Below are 21,747 nucleotides of genomic sequence, written 5' to 3'. Positions count from 1 at the left end.
AGCAAAAGAAAGCTGGAGTAGCAATTCTCATATCAGACAAAATAGACTTTAAAATAAAGACTATTACAAGAGACAAAGAAGGACACTATATAATGATCAAGGGATCGATCCAACAGGAAGGTATAACAATTGTAAATATTTATGCACCCAACATAGGAGCACCTCAATACATAAGGCAAATACTAACAGCCATGAAAGGGGAAATTGACAGCAACACAATCATAGTAGGGGACTTTAACACCCCACTTTCATCAATGGACAGATCATCCAAAATGAAAATAAATAAGGAAACACAAGCTTTAAATGATACATTAAACAATATGGACTTAATTGATATTTATAGGACATTCCACCCAAAAACAACAGAATACACATTTTTCTCAAGTGCTCATGGAACATTCTCCAGGATAGATCATATCTTGGGTCACAAATCAAGCCTTGGTAAATTTAAGAAAATTGAAATCGTATCAAGTATCTTTTCCGACCACAACGCTATGAGACTAGATATCAATTACAGGAAAAGATCTGTAAAAAATACAAACACATGGAGGCTACACAATACATTACTTAATAACGAAGTGATTACTGAAGAAATCAAAGGGGAAATCAAAAAATACCTAGAAACAAATGACAATGGAGACACGACGACCCAAAACCTATGGGACACAGCAAAAGCAGTGCTAAGAGGGAAGTTTATAGCAATACAAGCCTACCTCAAGAAACAGGAAACATCTCGAATAAACAACCTAACCTTGCACCTAAAGCAATTAGAGAAAGAAGAACAAAACAACCCCAAAGCCAGCAGAAGGAAAGAAATTATAAAGATCAGGTCAGAAATAAATGAAAAAGAAATGAAGGAAGCAATAGCAAAAATCAATGAAACTAAAAGCTGGTTCTTTGAGAAGATAAACAAAATTGATAAACCATTAGCCAGACTCATCAAGAGAAAAAGGGAGAAGACTCAGATCAATAGAATTAGAAATGAAAAAGGAGAAGTAACCACTGACACTGCAGAAATACAAAAGATCATGAGAGATTACTACAAGCAACTATATGCCAATAAAATGGACAACCTGGAAGAAATGGACAGATTCTTAGAAATGCACAAACTGCCGAGACTGAACCAGGAAGAAATAGGAAATATGAACAGACCAATCACAAGCACTGAAATTGAAACTGTGATTAAAAACCTTCCAACAAACAAAAGCCCAGGACCAGATGGCTTCACAGGCGAATTCTATCAAACATTTAGAGAAGAGCTAACACCTATCCTTCTCAAACTCTTCCAAAATATTGCAGAGGGAGGAACACTCCCAAACTCATTCTACGAGGCCACCATCACCCTGATACCAAAACCAGACAAAGATGTCACAAAGAAAGAAAACTACAGGCCAATATCACTGATGAACATAGATGCAAAAATCCTCAACAAAATACTAGCAAACAGAATCCAACAGCACATTAAAAGGATCATACACCATGATCAAGTGGGGTTTATTCCAGGAATGCAAGGATTCTTCAATATACGCAAATCAATCAATGTGATACACCATATTAACAAATTGAAGGAGAAAAACCATATGATCATCTCAATAGATGCAGAGAAAGCTTTTGACAAAATTCAACACCCATTTATGATAAAAGCCCTGCAGAAAGTAGGCATAGAGGGAACTTTCCTCAACATAATAAAGGCCATATATGACAAACCCACAGCCAACATTGTCCTCAATGGTGAAAAACTGAAACCATTTCCACTAAGATCAGGAACAAGACAAGGTGGCCCACTCTCACCACTATTATTCAACATAGTTTTGGAAGTGTTAGCCACAGCAATCAGAGAAGACAAAGAAATAAAAGGAATCCAAATCGGAAAAGAAGAAGTAAAGCTGTCACTATTTGCAGATGACATGATACTATACATAGAGAATCCTAAAGATGCTACCAGAAAACTCCTAGAGCTAATCAATGAATTTGGTAAAGTAGCAGGATACAAAATTAATGCACAGAAATCTCTTGCATTTCTATACACTAATGACGAAAAATCTGAAAGTGAAATTAAGAAAACACTCCCATTTACCATTGCAACAAAAAGAATAAAATATCTAGGAATAAACCTACCTAAGGAGACAAAAGACCTGTATGCAGAAAATTATAAGACACTGATGAAAGAAATTAAAGATGATACAAATAGATGGAGAGATATACCATGTTCCTGGATTGGAAGAATCAACATTGTGAAAATGACTCTACTACCCAAAGCAATCTACAGATTCAATGCAATCCCTATCAAACTACCACTGGCATTTTTCACAGAACTAGAACAAAAAATTTCACAATTTGTATGGAAACACAAAAGACCCCGAATAGCCAAAGCCATCTTGAGAACGAAAAATGGAGCTGGGGGAATCAGGCTCCCTGACTTCAGACTATATTACAAAGCTTCAGTAATCAAGACAGTTTGGTATTGGCACAAAAACAGAAATATAGATCAATGGAACAGGATAGAAAGCCCAGAGATAAACCCACACACATATGGTCAACTTATCTTTGATAAAGGAGGCAAGCATATACAGTGGAGAAAAGACAGCCTCTTCAATAAGTGGTGCTGGGAAAATTGGACAGGAACATGTAAAAGTATGAAACTAGAACACTCCCTGACACCATGCACAAAAATAAACTCAAAATGGATTAAAGACCTAAGTGTAAGGGCAGACACTATCAAACTCTTAGAGGAAAACATAGGCAGAACACTCTATGACATACATCACAGCAAGATTCTTTTTGACCCAGCTCCCAGAGAAATGGAAATAAGAACACAAATAAACAAATGGGACCTAATGAAACTTAAAAGCTTTTGCACAGCAAAGGAAACCATAAACAAGACCAAAAGACAACCCTCAGAATGGGAGAAAATATTTGCAAATGAAGCAACTGACAAAGGATTAATCTCCAAGATTTACAAGCAGCTCATGCAGCTCAATAACAAAAAAAAGGAACAACCCAATCCAAAAATGGGCAGAAGATCTAAATAGACATTTCTCCAAAGAAGATATACAGATGGCCTACAGACACATGAAAGAATGCTCAACATCATTAATCATTAGAGAAATGCAAATCAAAACTACAATGAGATATCATCTCACACCGGTCAGAATGGCCATCATCAAAAAATCTAGAAACAATAAATGCTGGAGAGGGTGTGGAGGAAAGGGAACACTCTTGCACTGTTGGTGGGAATGTAAATTGATACAGCCACTATGGAGAACAGTATGGAGGTTCCTTAAAAAACTACAAATAGAACTACCATACGACCCAGCAATCCCACTACTGGGCATATACCCTGAGAAAACCATAGGTCAAAAAGAGTCATGTACCAAAATGTTCATTGCAGCTCTATTTACAATAGCCAGGACATGGAAGCAACCTAAATGTCCATCGACAGATGAATGGATAAAGAAGATGTGGCACATATATACAATGGAATATTACTCAGCCATAAAAAGAAATGAAATGGAGGTATTTGTAATGAGGTGGATGGAGTTAGAGTCTGTCATACAGAGTGAAGTAAGTCAGAAAGAGAAAAACAAATACAGTATGCTAACACATATATATGGAATCTAAGGGAAAAAAAAAAAAAAAAGGCCATGAAGAACCTAGTGGCAAGACGGGAATAAAGACACAGACCTGCTGGGGAGTGGACTTGAGGATGTGGGGAGGGGGTGGGGTGGGATGTGACGGGGTGGGGGAGTGTCATGGACGGGTATACACTACCAGGTGTGGAATGGATGGCTGGTGGGAGGCAGCCGCGTGGCACGGGGAGATCAGCTCGGTGCTTTGTGGCCGCCTGGGGGGGTGGGATGGGGAGGGTGGGAGGGGGGGAGATGCAAGAGGGAAGAGAGATGGGAACGTATTGTATATGTGTAGCTGATTCACTTTGTTGTAGAGCGGAAGCTAACACACTATTGTGGGGCAATTATACTTCAATAAAGATGTTTGAAAAAAAAAAAAAAAAGAAAGTGGGAAAAAAAAAAAGAAGAACAAGAGGCCACACAACAAAACAAGTATTAATACAAATTCTATTATTCCATTTATATAAAACTCAAAAAAAGGTGAAATAATTAACAGTATTTGAATTTAGGAAACTTGTTACCTTATGGAGGGTTGGGATTTGTGACTTAGGAAGAAAAAGAGCACCTTCAGTTATATTGGTTATGCTCTGTTTCCTAATTTGAATGGTTAATACACATGTTTGTGGATTTTGTGATAATTTATTGAGTTGTTCACTTATTATTTGTGCACTGTTATTAAGTATATTTCAACAAAAATCTTTAATGAATCATATATTATATATGATATATATATATTATATGTCAGACAACATAGATGAGATTAAAATAGAAAAATAAAAATAAGTTAATTATTCCACTTGTGCATATACTTCAAGTCTTTTTTTCTATATGTATATTCATACATGGACACTTACTTAGGATAAGTAAGATAATTTAGATAATTAGATAACTTAGATAATTTTTCTGTTAATAGAGATTATCAAAATTGTTTAAGGAAAATAAAAAAAATCTGAGTAAACCAAGCTTCTATAGTGTAGAAGCATGAAGCATCAAAAAAAGAAAAAAAAAAAAAAACTACCAGAGCCAAAATAATCTTTCATATTGATTTACCACTAAATTTTCCTAACTTTTAAAACGTAGGAAATTCCCACGCAATACAAAAAAAGGATCTCAGATCTTAGAGAGTAAATTCTAGAGTGATAAAAAGTGCTTTTCATTTTTTTTCTTGAACAAGACTTTTTTCCCTTGTGATTCTTTGATTAGAGCTTCTTTGTTATTTATTCTTTTTCTCTTTTTTCATGAATAATTACCTATATATTTGATTTGTTTGCCATATTGGTCATTTTTTTCTCTCATAATTTTCATCATTGTCCTTGTCTGCTGCATTCTACAATAAGAAGGCTTCTTCAATCTGCTTTCCACAAATCTGATTATATAAGTTGTTGCCTTCAAAGGCAGATTTAATTCTTCTATTACATTTTCTGTTTCCTTTTGATCCTTTGCATTTCAACTTTCTCAATCTTAATGGCTTGTATTTCTAAGTTAATTGATGAATGTGTTAAGGCTAAAAAGCAATTTTCTAAGATATTTTTCTGTGTTTTGTATTAACTCATTGAGCTACATATGATTTACCTCTGAGACTTTCCTTTCCCATGTCAAAGTAATCATTATCCAGATCCTGTTTGACTTTGATTGTGTTGTTGCTATTGTTTGCTTCTAGATTTGAGAATGTGATAAAATCTAATGAAGGGTAGTATTTTTCAACAGACAAGTCATAAGACTGACCCTTAGCCCTTGGTCCTACTGATAACATGGTTTTTAGTAGAAAGACTCTAAGCTTCACAGTTGAAGAGTAAACTGTGAACAATCTCAGGCCTAAATTCCAATTGGTATCAGGCATTCAAATAAGACTTCTGCTAGAAGGTTGGTGGACCACCTTCTCTCCACACTCTGTGGTTCTCTGATGATCTGATAGAGTTTAACACACACACACACACACACACACACACACACACACACATACACAGTACTATCGTCACTATTCCCATTATCACCACACCTGCAACACCTGTAGGGACTATCTTTCTCCTTGGTTACAATGTATTTCCCTAAGTCCTTCCTTCCTTTCTAGCCTTTTCAGAGGGAGCAGGAAAGATAATCCTCAAGTGGATATTGATATAAAGGCATTGATTGAAGGGAGGTACCAAGGTATGGCTGCTTAGCTTTCTGAGTCATACAAATCTTGAATCTCTGAATCAGCGGGCAGAAAGTAAGTGAGGAACACAGAGTCTCTCTATATTATTTAAGGCCATGGGTTTGTTCTACTCCAGACTGTGAATTTCAATTTAGCAATGTGGAGTCTTCCCAGAAGCTAATAATAGATTGGCTGAAAGTCTCAGTTTTGAATTTTGTCATAAATTTTCATCTTTCTCTATGCCCTTATAGTCATTTTAAACTGCATCAAGCACAGTTAAGCTGGTAGAACTTCCAAAAAACAACTATTTCTGACATCGTAAACTAGGATTAAAAAACCATCCCACCAGCCTCATTTGGAGGAAAATTCAATCTTCCTCTAATATTTACTCACAACCAAAAGTTACTCCTGAACATCTGTGCAATATGACTTTGACACAGATGGCAAAAATAGTCATTAATAACATAGCACATGTAAATATTTGGATCCATTTCAGTAGAACTGAGAAAGCCACAAAACTGTCTTACAAAGTGAATTTTCATTGCTGACTCAGTGTTCATTTTACTTTGCCCCAAAAGTGCTGTAATTTTCTTTGGTATTTTTTTGAAATAAACGAGTTACATTTATTTTCAGGCTTTTTCAGTATACTGGGGAGATGAGTTCATTTTCATTTCATAGCTGGTCAAGATCCACTTTTATCTCTTAGAATTATACAAGGTCTATACACTGCTCAGGAAATGACAAAGCCCAGCCTTCTAATTACAATTTGACTTCTCTTTTCAAAGAATAAACATAATGAAAAAAGAAGAGGGAGAAAAAAACGTATCATGAGAAAAATCAGCAATATATCACATATCAAAATTTTAAAGTCTTGGTTTCTTATAAATAAATTTAAAATAAATCATTCCTATAAACTTTCAACTGTTTTCTTTTTCCACTTTTTTTCATGTCAATTCTTTCATATAACTCTTTTAAGATGTTTTGTCATTGTCAGTTTTCTTGCAACGGTTGCATGTGAACAATTTGGAATTTGATATTTTTGTCCCTTAGATTATAAAACAGGCTTCTGGCTGTATGTTGAGGCAGTATGGAGCAATATGAAAAGACCTGGGCTAGAAGATGGAAGGTCTAGGACTGAGTGTTACATTTGCCTCATATTAGCTCTACTGATGCTATGATTTACTGTCTGATTTACAGGCTAGTGTTAGTCTGCACATGCTAATTGGTGTGCACCATGAGGAGTATGGAAATGGAGAGTAAGCATTAGAAACTTTTATAGACATTTATTAGGGTGATTATATATCTGTAAGATAATGACAATAATAAATATGTGGACTTGTATATTTTGTGCCTACCTTTTAATCATTTCATTTCTCTAGTAATTAATTTTTAGCAATTTAATAAAAGCATTCAGTCTGTAACGGATTAAAATGAATTAACAGTAAACTGACCCTTAACCACAGGGTCTGAGAAGCACTGAGCTATATCCAGTAGGTCAGTTAACCTGTTGGGACCTCAATTTCTCCATCTGTAAAGATATGAGCAATGGTCCCTACTTTTTCTTTCATAGAGATTATGTGAATACTAAACAAAGTTACTTATTCATAAATTATTTGTTAAGTTATAAGACTTCATACAAGAATATGGTTGTTATAGTCTAAGTAAAAATCATTTGGGAAATAGCATGGCAGCTCAGCTAAAAGAAGCTTGGCATTTATTAGATACCCAATAAATGTTTGTTGGCTTTATGCATAGATACAAGAACAGAAACTCTGGCATCAGACAGAACTGCATTCAAACAGTTGTCTCAGGGAGCAATGTGTGACTTAAGGCAGGCCACGTATCTTTTAATAGCACTGTTTCTCCATCTGTAAAATGAGAATAATAATAGCTTCTATCTTTAAACGTTGTTGTAAGTATTCAATAAAATAATGCAGTGAAGTATTTAGTATTTAGTACTTGGCACGTGGAATGTATTCAATATATATTAGTCATAACTTTTAGCTCTTTTTCTTTGCTAAGGAAATGTTCGGTTGTTCATATGCAATTTCTTACTTAATTCTTAGGAAAATATAACTAGGCAACTACCATAATCTCCATTTTAAAATTAGGAAAGTATGAATGAAAGAATTAAGCAACTTTCACAGAGTCACATAGCTACTTTAAATCCCTGTCTGTCTATAGCAGAATTGGTGACTTTTTCCATTTAATACCACCTCCCTAAGGTATTCTAAGTAATGAGAATAAATTTCATAGGCTACATTTTAGAAGCATTCTCATTTTTATTTATAAGCGATGAAGATTTATTGTGTGAGAAACAGCATCAACAGATTTAATAACGCATAAAAGAGATGCGTTATTAAATTGGGTAAATGCGTTACCCATGAATCATCTTTTTCACTTACCAGTTTGACTTGTTGGTCTCCTCATGCTGGTGGTGGCCACTTTCAGTGTTCTGCTCTGAACCTCTTTTCATAACCCTATTTCACCGCTGCCAAAAAAATGTAAAAAGAAAAATGATATTTGCTTCTAGAAGGATTTCCATATATTAATGACCAGAACAATAATAATTCAAATTTACATAGCATGATTTATAAAGCTTTAAAAGAAACACAGTAGGGATTAAACTTCTTCACATGTTTCGGGTTCTGCATCTTGAAAGCAAATATATTGTCACGCTTTATCTTGGAATTCTCAGAACATGACAAAGTATCTATCACCTAGGTACTCATTAAATTCTTTCTTTTTTTTTTGTTAAATAGATGAAAGAATGAAACTCATGTTCAAATCCATTCATATATTTGAAGATTTTCAGTGTTCTACTCCGGAAGGCAAAATGGTATTTTGTTATAATATAGCTGTTTGCAGAAAAGAAGAAAATAAATCTGAAGGAGAAACTATTTTGCCCTGCCAATAAACCTGACATTTAAAGGTTAAAATTGACAATGAAGTCAACATGCAAGACACAGATTATTCCTTGTAGCTTCAGTATTTAAAAATTATTGGATGAACCTGAAAATCTATTATCAAAAATAATTATTATCTATACAGGAAAATTTAAAGTCAATGAATTCAAAGTTTGAATTAACTTTTGGAGTAGCTGTAAAGTTGAAAAAGGGAAATAAAATATTCTTTTTAGAATTAGAATGTCTTTTCCATTGTCCTAACGACTCTTCTTATGCTACTTCCCAACTCTACTCAACCCTCTGCAATCCACAAAAAGAGAGAAGGATAAAGGAGAGAAAGATAAGTTGACAAAAAACAGTAAATACTATTCTAGGATAGTTTTTATTAACTCAAAAAGGTGTAATGAGGTGAAATCCTTTCTTAAAATAATTAATGTCAATCGCTTTCCTTCATACATCATACTTTTATACCAGATTGCCTCTTTGACATTGCCACTTGTGTGACCAATAATAATAGTCATATCATATCATAATAGTGATTATTATTTCGCTGCTTACAATGTATCAGGACCTGTTCTTATCATTTTAGAGGAAATATCTAACTTAATATTTACAATAGCCCTATAAGGTAGGTATTATTAACCTCCCTCTTTTTTAAAGATGAGAAAACTGAGGCTCAGTTTTAGTAAATTATTAAAGAACCACTACTAATAACCAATAAAGTAGGATTTGAACCTTTCCCAGAATCTATTCTCTTAACTGCCAAGGTATCTACTACCTTCCAAACTTAATCCAAACTGGAACTCTTGATTTTCCTGATGTACCTTCCTAGGTCTTCCCCCACTGCTTAGGAAATTGACACATCTGCTTTGTACTCAAGCCAGAAACATGGGGAACCTCCTTAATAAATTCCTTTCCCATGATAATTATGCACCCTAAATACAGCTAACTCCATACAGCTCTCTTCTTTCATCAGTTGAAGCCATCATCATCTGTTACCTAGAGGACAGCAAAAGCTTTCTACCTATTCTCACTGATTCTCCTCTTGACCCATTCTATAATCCATTGCTTACACTCTGGCCAGGGTAGATTTTTGATAGCACTATTCATCATTTTACTACTCTGCTTAAAATTCTTCATTGGCTTTCTATTGCACTGATTGAAATCCAATTTTCTTACTGTTACCTACAAGCTCTGACATGAACTGACTACAGCCTACCTCTCAAATATTACCTTACATAGTTCTCCTTCATTTTTTATTGGGCGCTCACATACTCTTCCACTAATAAGCCATGGTCTTCAGCACCTAAGGACATTACTTTTCAGGAAATCAAGCATAGAATGCTCTGCAACTGGATCCTTTTCACTCCTCAAGTTCAAAAGCCACTTTCTCAAAGAGGTTTATCCCACTTGATAAACCCCAAAGTAGTTTTGATGATAAACCCCAAAGTGGGTTTGGGGTATCAAGTGACACGATATCATGAAGTGTCTTCATTCCCATCACAACCTATAATCATATTTTTAATTTATTTGTTTGTCTATTATCTCTCTTCTTCACTGGAATGTGGGATCCATGTGAACAAGAATCTAGCTACTAATAAGTAGCTCCTAAACATTTCTGATTAATGAATGTATGGATGAATGAATAATATCGTTAAAGTATATTCGAACAAATTATTCTTCCTTATATTTATTCATTCCCAAAAGGAAGAAATCTTGCATTTAAAAACACAGTAAATACAAAACCATAGAAAAAATGATTTTTCTCATACTCATTCATGTATGTATGCCTGCTCTTTTGAGATATTAAAACAATTTCCATTATGAAAACATAGATTTATTTATTTTTTTTTTCTTAACAAGAATCACACTGAAGATCACAACTGTACCCATTAGCTATTTTCTGAAAGGTTCCCAACTGTAACTCTCTCAGTGTGGCATTCTGTGGGGAATACTGATATCACATATACTATTAATTTTGGATTTGAGCATAAATTTTATGAGTATGTATAGGCCAGGGTTAAATATTTAGAGACTTCTAAATTATTTGTGTCCTATCTGTAGCTCTGATCAATAACAAGCCAAAAGAGAAATCAGTAACTCTCAAACAGCACTGAAGTAACCTTGAACAATGAGGCACTAATACTATTACAGGGCATACACTTTGCTTTTATTCACACAAAACGATGACATATAAAGACTTTATTAGTTTCACTAGCAGAGTATTTTTCTATCTGAATCATTCTGCTAAAATACGTAAACCCAATAAGTTTTGTTTCTGTATTATTATTACTATTATCATTATCAATATTATTATTATGGTTTAAAACATTGTTTTTCAAATTTGAAGTGAATATGAGTTACATGGTATCTATATGCACATTAATCAAACCTCAAATGTTTGATTTGGTGGGTCTAGGACAAGACTCACGAGTCTGTATTTATCACAGGCTTAGGTTATGTTGATGGTGCTGAACCATTGACCACATATTGGGTATCAAGAATTCAGATTATAGTTCCAGATGATTTAAAATTCATATTGTGTGCCTGTGTGTGTGCTTTCCATGTGCAAAACTATTATAACTATAACTAATAAAGGGTTTTAAACTTACATTTCCCTTTTTCAAAAAAGTGCCATTACTGTGAGATCAACAATACTAAATAAGCATTTAGCAAACCTTATATACGTCTACTCTTATTTATTTTGTAATTTATCAATAATTATGAATAAATAAAGATTTCCCTTGCTTTGAAAATAAGTGTTTATCTTGATGTCACCTAGTGTAGGCTCCCTTGAATTTAACAATACATAACAAAATAAAGAAAATAGTGACTTTTTGTCACTGGCTAATAGGATTTTACGTAACTTTTGCTTTCTTCTGCACTTTTTTCTATATTTCCAATGACTTTTACCTTACAGATTTTAGCTACCATTTGTTAAGTCCTACAACACCATGCTAAGTATGTGTGTTTACATAATTTCATATAAAAGTGTGATATCTCATTTAATTCATAAATTTATCAATTAATGTTAATAATAATATAGTTTTTAGGTATTTACTAATGGTCACGTACTATATTAATGTTTTGCATGTATTAATTCATATAATCCTCATTAAAAAATAAGCTATTAATATGTTGAGTTTTTGAGGCAGATAAATTAATTCAAGATTATATGGCCTAAAACTGGCAAAACTGAGATTCAAATTTAAGTATGTTAGACCTTATTTTTATAATAAGGTACAAATTAATATTTTTTTGAAGAATCAAGTAAATACCTTCCTTAATGGAAAATATTTCAGGCAGCCAATAATATTGCAAGAGAAAACATAGGACTCAACCTTTATATTACATGCTTTACTAAAAGAAAATATGTTAAAATAAGAACTATGTGCAAGAGCACAGGAAAAGTCATTATAAACTTTACAGAATACTGATTCTAGTCCTTATTTCCAAAACTTAGCAAAAGATTATTTCATTGCTAAATATTACTTTATTACTGATGATGACCTTTCTGAAAGCATGAGTTTTATCACTGTTGAAAGGATGGAAGAAAAATAACTAGATATTGAAAGAAATAAATTTTTAACAGTCGTGCACCCATATAATAAGGATATGCTTATTTCTGACCTTTTTAGCTAATTTCCAAATAGCAATATATTTCATAAGCATGTCTCCAAATTCCATTAAAGAAACAGACACCACTGGTTATACCTACAATCACCATTTCTCCCATTATGAGTGCCATTACTGAAGCATGTCTTACCTACTGGAATCATACACCTACACACACACACGCACACACACACACACATATATCCATATAAGGGAATTTTGGGGGGATTATGACTATTGCATTTTGGGAAAACTTTAATAGGAGCACTTCCAAAACAGAATTTCAACCCCAATAATAAATTATTCTTGTCTAGTTTGATAGATTATGTACTGCTATGATTTCATGTGAGGTTCACTTAAATTTCCAAAGAGTTGATACTATAATCATTGTAGGTTATAATGGTTGCACTTAGATTCAATACCAAATCAAAAACTTCTAACAACACAGAAAAGGCATGGTTTCTGTCCAATACATTAATATGGCTCCTTTCTAAAAGAAGTTTAACAAGAACTGGCCAGTTTTCATTTTCTTCATTACTTCTGAGAGCCAATCTCTCATCTTCTTTGCCTGCATCTTCAAATGCTTTCTTCAACTTCTTTGTAAAGAAGCATGTAAATGCCTCCATAATATAAAGCAACTCGTTTCTGATTATGTTCCCAAATCAACCATTCAGAAGTTATTCTTTTTGAAAGTAGTTGTGGAATTGTTCAGGAAATTCCTGGTGCAAGACCCAAGTACAGGGGTAAAAATGACAATAGTTTAGATAAATTTCAGATCGGAGCAAAGAAGAAAAATACATTTATATAGAAGTGCATACTTGGGGTGGGGTGGGGTGGGGTCAAAGTTGAAGGAGAAAGTATTGCTAGGAGGAAGAATCTGAGAATTTTAATACCCCTGGGTTAATACTAAAGTATGTGACCACTTCCTAACTGGCTTCTTAGATTTCAGCCTCTTTTCTATTCACTGCTCCTAAAATGCTTCCATGCTTTCCATCCAATATTCTTACATTAGTTTAATTTTATTTATTTATTTTTTTCATATCCAAACTCTTGTGTCAAACCTTGATGTTCTTCTATAATCTAAAATTTGAAAGAGGGTAGATGGACTTTCCTGAAGAAAGAAAGGATATTGCTACCTCTTAGCTATAATGAGGTACAACTCCCACCTCCTCGCCTCTATTATTGCACCCGATTCTTAGCTGAGTGAACTGCCTGGACAATGTTCTTGGTCCCTTTTCCTAAACCAAGTCCTTCAACAATTTCACCAGATTAAATTCTCTAAATCAAAGCTAGAATCTTATCAATCCTTTTTCAAAACATTTCTAAGGCTCCCCTTTCTCTACAGAATAAAGGGGGAGAATGAAGCCAATTTCTAACTCCTTAGTCTGGGCTTGAAGACTTCAACTGTCTTTAATTCACCTTTTCAGACTCATTTCTGCAAATGCATAATGCAGACGTGCAGTGCAAACTGCAAAGATCTTCATCACTGTGAGTAATTTCATTCTTAAAGTAAATCTGTGAAGTGAGACTACTGAAACACAGAGGTGTTGTAACTACCCTAAGTCTTTAGTTAAGCTAATAAATAGTGGAAACCAGGGTTGAATCTTCTACCTTGAGTCCACAGCCACAAACAACTTCTTTGTCATCCAAACTGCATGATTAACCACTTTTTGGAGTACTTTCTTTTCCTTTCTCTGAATACAGACTTGTGTCTTTTTTAACCTGGAAAGATAGTAAAGTGTGGACTGAGAGTGCAGGCCCATCAGAGGTTATAAAGATCATTTAAGCACAGTTTAAGAAAGATTTTTACCTAGCCTATGGTGCTCTGCCAAGATATTTCTCTCATCTGGTGGTAGCTTCCTAAATTACAGATACATTATATAAGAAGAATTAACCAGCTTCCAATATTGGCTTTGCATTTCAAAACCTAAGAGTTGCCAAGTATCCAAATCTCCTTTGACCTACACAAGTTTAGGACAGGTAGATTCATTTAATATAAAACAACTTTTCTTAGAATTAATATTGTTTCTCCTTAAACCTATTATCATCATTTATCTAGATATCTACTACCACAGAGAATCTTACTGCTATTCCTATTTCCAAAGCAATGGACTAACTGTTGATAAAGTGTTTTTGTGTGTACTGAAGGCATTTTGGAAATAGCTCTCGGATCAAACTAAATGAGTTCCAGTAAAAATAAAGAACCTGAGACATTGCAGATGGCACTCAGCAAGATATTGGTGTGACAGCTAGAAAGATGCAGCGTGACCCTCTGTAATTGATGTTTTGTATCGAGTGCAGGGTCTAATAAAATGAGTTCCAACATGAACTTGTGTGGTCAATGAAATCTGTATTAAACCTAAATATGAGCTTTAACTGCTGCTTTAGTGAAATTAAAAAAAAAAAGATAAAAGACAAACTATAACTAGAATGGTAGTTTGAGTCACATTCAAACTTCAAAATAACTGTTAAATATGTACCTTCTATTCTAATGAAGGTGAGACGTGAAAGAATATTCCTATCATATATGTTGCCTCACAGTGAACATTATTTCAGCTACAATGAAACATGAGTTTATTTTAAAACCTCTGGCACATTTTACAGTTTGATTCATTTTCTAACACTTTCAAAGCTGTAGTTCATTAAATTACACTTGTTTTACATAAGCCACTCAATATCTACTGTTGACCTACAAAGATTGGGGGGACAAAGATTTATTTTAAATACATTCTACTTCTTTCATGTAGATCAATACAAACAGCCTCCTAAAGAGGTATATTGTTTCACCATGGTAGGAAAAGCTTCGCACACTGGTGAGTTAGGTAGAATTGAAGCGAACACCTCAGGATAACAGGCTACATTCTATCTACAGCCTGACAATTAATCAGGAGCTCCGGTGTCAGCAGTGGCTTCTAACTGCAACATCTTTCCTAAAATGCTCTTCACCTGTGTCAGGTGAGTGAGAATTGCTGAATGAGGTTTGGTTGTCATCATTTGGTTACAGCCTAGTGACAGATAATCACACCATCTGAAGTCATAAGTAACTCGGGCCATCCAGGCTATCTCCCATTCAATATGGGGATACTGGCTTTTGTTGACAAGGGTCCCCAGTGCAGCTCCAATGGTATGAAAAAGGAGCTGAAACAACAACTCAAACTATTGGATAAGAATGTTTACATGCAGTGGAAACCAGCCTCCTTGTATCTGTCACACATTGGTCCAAATTTTGCCCTCTAGATATTCAGAAAATATAGAATCCTAGATTCACATGGCAGCTCTTCAAATAATTGAAGGAAGTTATCATTGCCCTGCAGGGACATGGAGCATCTTTCCGACTCAACATCATCACTTTCCTGAACATAAAATGACAGATACATTCCTCACATGACATGTTTCCAGACATTTCACCAGTCTGGTCACCTTCTTTTGGATACACTTCCATTTGTCAATGTCCCTTTTAAAATATCTTGAACATCCTATGACTTTTCTGAAGCTTCTAGCAGAAACGGAATGCCCAGAGAATAATGGTAAATTTCTCTCATCTGTGAAGAGTGATGAGACCTAAACTTAAAGAAAATTTCCACTTCACAAAAGTAGACAAAGAACTAACCGTTAGAATATTAATGGATAAAAAATGCAACTCTGGGGGCTTCCCTGGTGGTGCAGTGGTTGGGAGTCCGCCTGCCAATGCAGGGGGCGCGGGTTCGAGCCCTGGTCTGGGAAGATCCCACATGCCGCAGAGCAACTGGGCCCGTGAGCCACAACTACTGAGCCTGCGCGTCTGGAGCCTGTGCTCCGCAACAAGAGAGGCCGCGATAGTGAGAGGCCCGCGCACCGCGATGAAGAGTGGCCCCCGCTCGCCGCAACTAGAGAAAGCCCTCGCACAGAAACGAAGATCTAACACAGCCAAAAATAAATAAATAAATAAATAAATTTAAAAAAAAATTCAACTCTAAGCTTAGTGGTGTTGCAGAGTAGTAGCTGAGAGAATGTTGTCTATAGTGTGTTGTTTGCGACCCACAGGCAACACTCACTCAGTTGTCTATATTGTCTGCTAAACCTCCAAAATGTTGGACTCTGTCAGAGAAAGGACCTGGGTCATGACTCTCCCCTTAGCCAGCTAAGTAACCTCAGGCAAGTCACTAACATACATGGTTTTCAGTTTCTTCAGTACTGTAATGGTGATTTTTGCCTGTCAATTTGACTAGATCATGAGGTGCCCAGATGTTTGGCTAACCATTATTTTTAGATGTGTCTGTGAGGGTATTTCTGGTGAAATTAGCATTTGAATTGGTGGACCTAGTAAAGTGGTTTGCCTTCTTTGATGCAAGTGGACATCACCATATCTGTTGAGGGCCTGAATAGAAAAAAAAGTTGGAGAAAGAATTCAGCCCTTTCTGCCTAATTGCTTGAGATGGGACATAGATCTTTTCCTACCCTTGACACTCCTGGCTTTCAGGCCTTCAGACCCAGACTGAATTATACCACTGGTTTTCTTTGGTCTCCCAGCTTGCAGAAACCAGCTCTTGAGACTTCTAGCTGCCATAATTGTATGAAACAATTCCTTGTAATAAATCTCTCTCTCTCTCTCTATATATATATATACACATATATATATATATTTTATATATGTATATATATAAATATATATGTGTATATATATATATATCTTATTGATTCTGTTTCTCTAGAGAATCCTAATACAATCATCAAATGAACTAGATATCTCTAAGATTCTATGTAAACTATAATTTGTCTTGGTGAGAGATTTCAATGTTTCAAAACTTCTTGTTTGTCAGGAGTCATGTCTTTGTTTATAATTTAGCCCAGTTGTAAATAGTTTCATCTTCAATAAGATCTGAGAAAATGTTTTGCCAGTTCCACCGTATTCCTATTTACATATTCATTTGTTGGTTCACCTAGCAACTTACTTTTGTGCATACATGAGTATATCACAGTGCTTGACAATATGGATGATACAAAGGAATATAATTGCAGCTCTTTCCCTTGAAGAACTTACAGTCTAGTTACTACATTTAAAGATACTTCATTTAAAGCAGTAAAAATATGAGTGTCAAATGTTGATGAAAATAAACGATAATGGAAGTCAGAGGAGAGAAAGATCAACACGGCCTAATAAGATGGAAAGGCCTTCATGAAGGAGATGGAAGGAGACAGGGCAGGTGATGAGCTGGGAGAAAGGAGTATTTACAAACTAGTCAGAGTGATCAAGCTTTTAAAGAGCTCTCCACTGATCTAGAAATTATGCAGCAACTGCACACAATAACTCTGAAACACAGAATCACTGGATAAGGATCCAAATACAAACAGAGGATTTTAGCAGCTCCTTGTACACACAACATCCCACTCTGCTTAGTTAACAAGATATAACAATCAACCGTGAGGTTTTACAATTCCTATGGGGTCTGTGCAGTGTTGTAAGTAAAAATATCAGGAGACGTGAAAACAAGAGGGGACCTGATATCTACTTTTGGGGTTTTACATACATATATATGTGTTTGTGTGTGTGTGTGTGTGTGTGTGTGTACTCAGGAGATATATATTTAAAAATAAATGAACTTGTTGTCAACTGGCTTTGGAGGGGGTGATTCTAAAAACTCAGCTACTGCTTTTTGTTTTTAGCACCCTCTCCAACTGGTAAAACAGATATTTCATGACTTTAATCATGGGGCCAAGTGACACAGCTCTTAATGATCAATTTTGTGATAGGAGCAAAGGCACGAGCCTTCAGAATCAATTCCAGTGTGTCTGGACAGACATCCATTTAAGGATACCCTTCTGTTGCCTGATTAGGGATCCAGCAGAATTGAAATGTTGGGTCTTGTTGCTAACTTCTTCCAACAATCTCCTTGAAGGTAGCACTAGTTGTTCTTCAGCCCAATCATTTTCTTGATGAAAACAGGCACAATGGAGACAAGTAAAAGATTCTGTGCACCGATTTCTTACACTCAAGTAAATGTAGACCCATTATCAGAATGAGAGTGTCTGGAAATTTGTGTGTCACAACTGGCTGATGCAAAGTAACAGGTGCTCAGTAAATACTTACCAAGTAATTGAGTTTCATAAAATCTAGAATTGATTTGTGTCACTTGGAGAAAAGATACATTTATCACAATCAAGAAATTATCCCTGGAAACTTCCTCCAATCCTTTCTCTCCCCAAAAGAAAGTACATATAGATACATAGGCATGCATGTACCTTCTCATGTGTACACATGTGTGTGTGTTGTATTGTTTCCTGTTGCCTAGATTTCTGTTTTCAAAGGGTATTCCCGCATGCAAGGAAAGATTTTCTCCTTTTATACTGAACAGTGTGCTAGTGATACAAGGCCTCCAACCAAATACTCCTTTAACCTCACAAAGACATCTTGTGCTGACTCTCCTTTAACTCATGAAACCAACCCCAAGTTCCAAGGAACAAAGCGCTTAGTGGAATTTTTAAAAGAATAAAAATAATAATATAAAATCATAATCTGTGGGCTGGAGACAGAGTTTATAGTCATTCCCCGAGGAGTTGAAATATAAAGTCAGACTCCCTTTTGGAAGGTGCTAATATTCTGTGTACTGACGGTACAGGCTTAGTTGAGACATATAGAGAAACTATTCAACATGCTCAGTGCCAAGCAGAGAAGGCAGGAGCAGTTCCAGAGGAAGGTGACATCAAGTCAGTGTAATAGGAAGGTATAGGCTGGAAACCTATACCTTCCTATTGGAAGAAAGCCCAGACAAAGTTAAAGTTGCTCACTAATCCAGCAGACATTATTGTGGAGACAGACACTGGTCCCTTTGTTGCAGGGAACTATTTTTGTTTCATCCTCTGTGCCTTTCCAGAAGCAGGCTATCTTCGAAGAGTGCATAGAACATTGGAATCTTTTGATAAATATATTTTTTTGTATGCTCCTTCCACCACTGCAATTTGGGGGAATACATTATAGTATTTCTGGAATGCAGGTAATGTGTTTTAGCATAAGCTGATCCTATTTCAACAAGCCTTATATGATTATTTTAGAAGTCACTAAATAGAGTTTGGGTCATATGCATGATAATTCTTAAACTGAAATTTTTAAGGAAATTTGTCTAAAAGTGTTTGAAAGCCAAACTTATGAGACCTAATTCAATATAATCAATACTCCCATAAAACACCCTCTGCTCCTTCTCAACCCACATAAAATGTGTGGGAAATACCAAATTGCCCAGTGGAAGATTCAGTAAAGTGTATACAAACATCCATAATATACCCACAAGAAAGATTAATACAAGCAGCAGCATAAATCTTAATCTTCTCTGTCCTGTGACAACTCAAGTCTGGGAATGCAGTGAGCTGCATTCAGGCTCGATCCTAATTTATTGCTGATGTGGCATAAATGTTAAATACTGCTGCTGCAGCCATTAACCCAAACTCATTAATTATGGAGGGGAATGATGGAATATTTTTTCAGCTTAATTTACCAAGATGCTCTCAGTCAATAAAGGTTAGCTATTTGATGAGGGTTCTCAGTTATTAATACGACCCATGGTGTATAGATTAAAAAACAACATAAAGCAGAGAAAAAAACCCAAAAACCAATTACTCCTACTTAACGGCTCCAAAGTATACTCTTAAGTACGGCCCTGCAGACATCGAATTTGTACGTGTACATATTCTTTTCTATCAAACCAAATGAGAGTCAGTTTACTAGGATAAAACTTTTTTCTACCTTTTCCAAGGGGATGGTGTTGAGTAGTGAAAAGCCGCATGGGTTGTGAGGATGAGAATTACAATCAGTATGGATTCTTAAGGTTCTTGTGTTTTTTATAAATTTGACAAATATTTGGGAGTGCCTCTAGAATCTCAAGAAATCATCAAGAAGAGAATTTAAAGATATGTAGTGATATCCAGAATTTCTGGGGAAGGGTTCTGGTAAAAGAACTCTCCCTCTCTAAGCCCCGGTGATCAAGCTCAATGTAAAGATAGGGAATCTCTGAGTTAAATGTTCTACTTACACTAGTGCATGTTCATGGACTAAAAGGATGAGTAAATTGAAGAATATTTAAAAATTTTAGTTTAAGGAATGGACTATGAACAAAAATGTAGAACAATTTTGAGCACATATTATACTCCTCATTCTGCCTTAATTCACCCTTTGATGGCACTCCTTGCAAAGTATATTGAACAAAGGCGTGTCTTCAGTGAAAGAACCAGGAAATAAAAAATAAGTGGCATTTATGTGGTTTTTCAAAGCATTCAACTTAGTTTTAATAATCAGAGTTTTTCCCCATATACATTTCACTAATTTATAGAAAGTTTATGTAAATTATGCAATATCGGTAATAAGAACAGCTAACATCTAAGGTTTTTGAACAAACAAAGCAGACATAACAGACTCTTGGTGGCAGCAGAAATGCTTGTGTGTGTTAGAGAGTGAGGGCTGGCTGTGCCCAGGGCAACAGCAAGTGTGTTTTACAGAGGAAATGGATAATTAAACTATTCTAGAGAGCATGTTAGAGGGTTACTCAGTCATCTTTTGAGAGTTCCTCTTGTGTCTGGACCCAAAGTTGGTATTAAAGTGGAATACACTTTTCTCTTTAAAGTTGGTAGTAAACTGGAATATACTTTTCTGTCCATTGTCTGTTCAGCTCTCTCAAGAATCCCATAGAGAAACAGGGTAACTGGGCCACTATGTTTGGCCATTTTTGGATTGATCGAATTCCTGCACTAATATTCACAAATAAGGCAGGATAATGAACATTAATAAAATCAACAAGCAAGGGAGTACTGAATTTAGTTTTCTAACAGCATCAAAGTAGTCAGCAAAGTTCCAGATTGGTACAATGGTGAAAGAGGTATGCTATTTTCAAATCCCATCCCAGTTAGATGGTTAAAGATTCCACATAGAAAGCAGACCCAAGGGAACAAGGAACACTCATGTCCCATTATAACATGAGGGTAAGACAAGCTGATGTTGCAGGAATTTAAGAAAAGAAAACAATACTCAGGCTTAGAAATACTGAGGCAGCTATTCTCAAATACAGACCATAGGCTGCTTCTAACTGGTGGTACAAGAATCAGCTTAAGAGCTTATTAGAAAGCAAATTTTCCATTCTCCACTCCAAGAAATTCTGATTAATTAAAGGTGGGTGAATTAGAAGTGTGTGTTTTAAAAACTCCCCAGGTGGGACTTTCCTGGTGGTGCAGTGGTTAAGAATCCACCTGCCAATGCAGGGGACATGGGTTTGAGCCCTGGTCCGGGAAGATCCCACATGCTGCAGAGCAACTAAGCCCGTGTGCCACAACTACTGAACCCATGTGCCGCAACTACTGAAGCCCGTGCTCCACAACAAGAGAAGTCACCACAATAAGCCCGTGCACCACAACGAAGAGTAGCCCCTGCTTGCCGCAACTAGAAAAAGCCCGCTCACAGCAACAGACCCAATGCAGATAAAAATAAATAAATAAATTTATA

At 35.5% G+C, this 21,747-nt stretch overlaps 1 protein-coding gene across 1 annotated transcript in view; it reads right to left on the bottom strand.

Annotated features, from left to right (window-relative positions):
- The window catches only part of LINGO2 (leucine rich repeat and Ig domain containing 2), a 1,241,515-nt gene that overhangs the window by 531,021 nt on the left and 688,747 nt on the right, over positions 1 to 21,747 (bottom strand). The window contains exon 4 of the mRNA XM_057549420.1: positions 8,169 to 8,254. The gene's annotated coding sequence lies outside the window, so the exon portion shown is untranslated. The remainder of the gene's footprint in view (positions 1 to 8,168; positions 8,255 to 21,747) is intronic.

The sequence above is a fragment of the Balaenoptera acutorostrata genome, chromosome 6, assembly GCF_949987535.1.
Source record: "Balaenoptera acutorostrata chromosome 6, mBalAcu1.1, whole genome shotgun sequence".
NCBI classification, from domain to species: Eukaryota; Metazoa; Chordata; class Mammalia; order Artiodactyla; family Balaenopteridae; genus Balaenoptera; species Balaenoptera acutorostrata.
The sequence above is the reverse complement of the archived record's forward strand: the minus strand, read 5'-3'. Positions and strand labels throughout refer to the sequence as shown.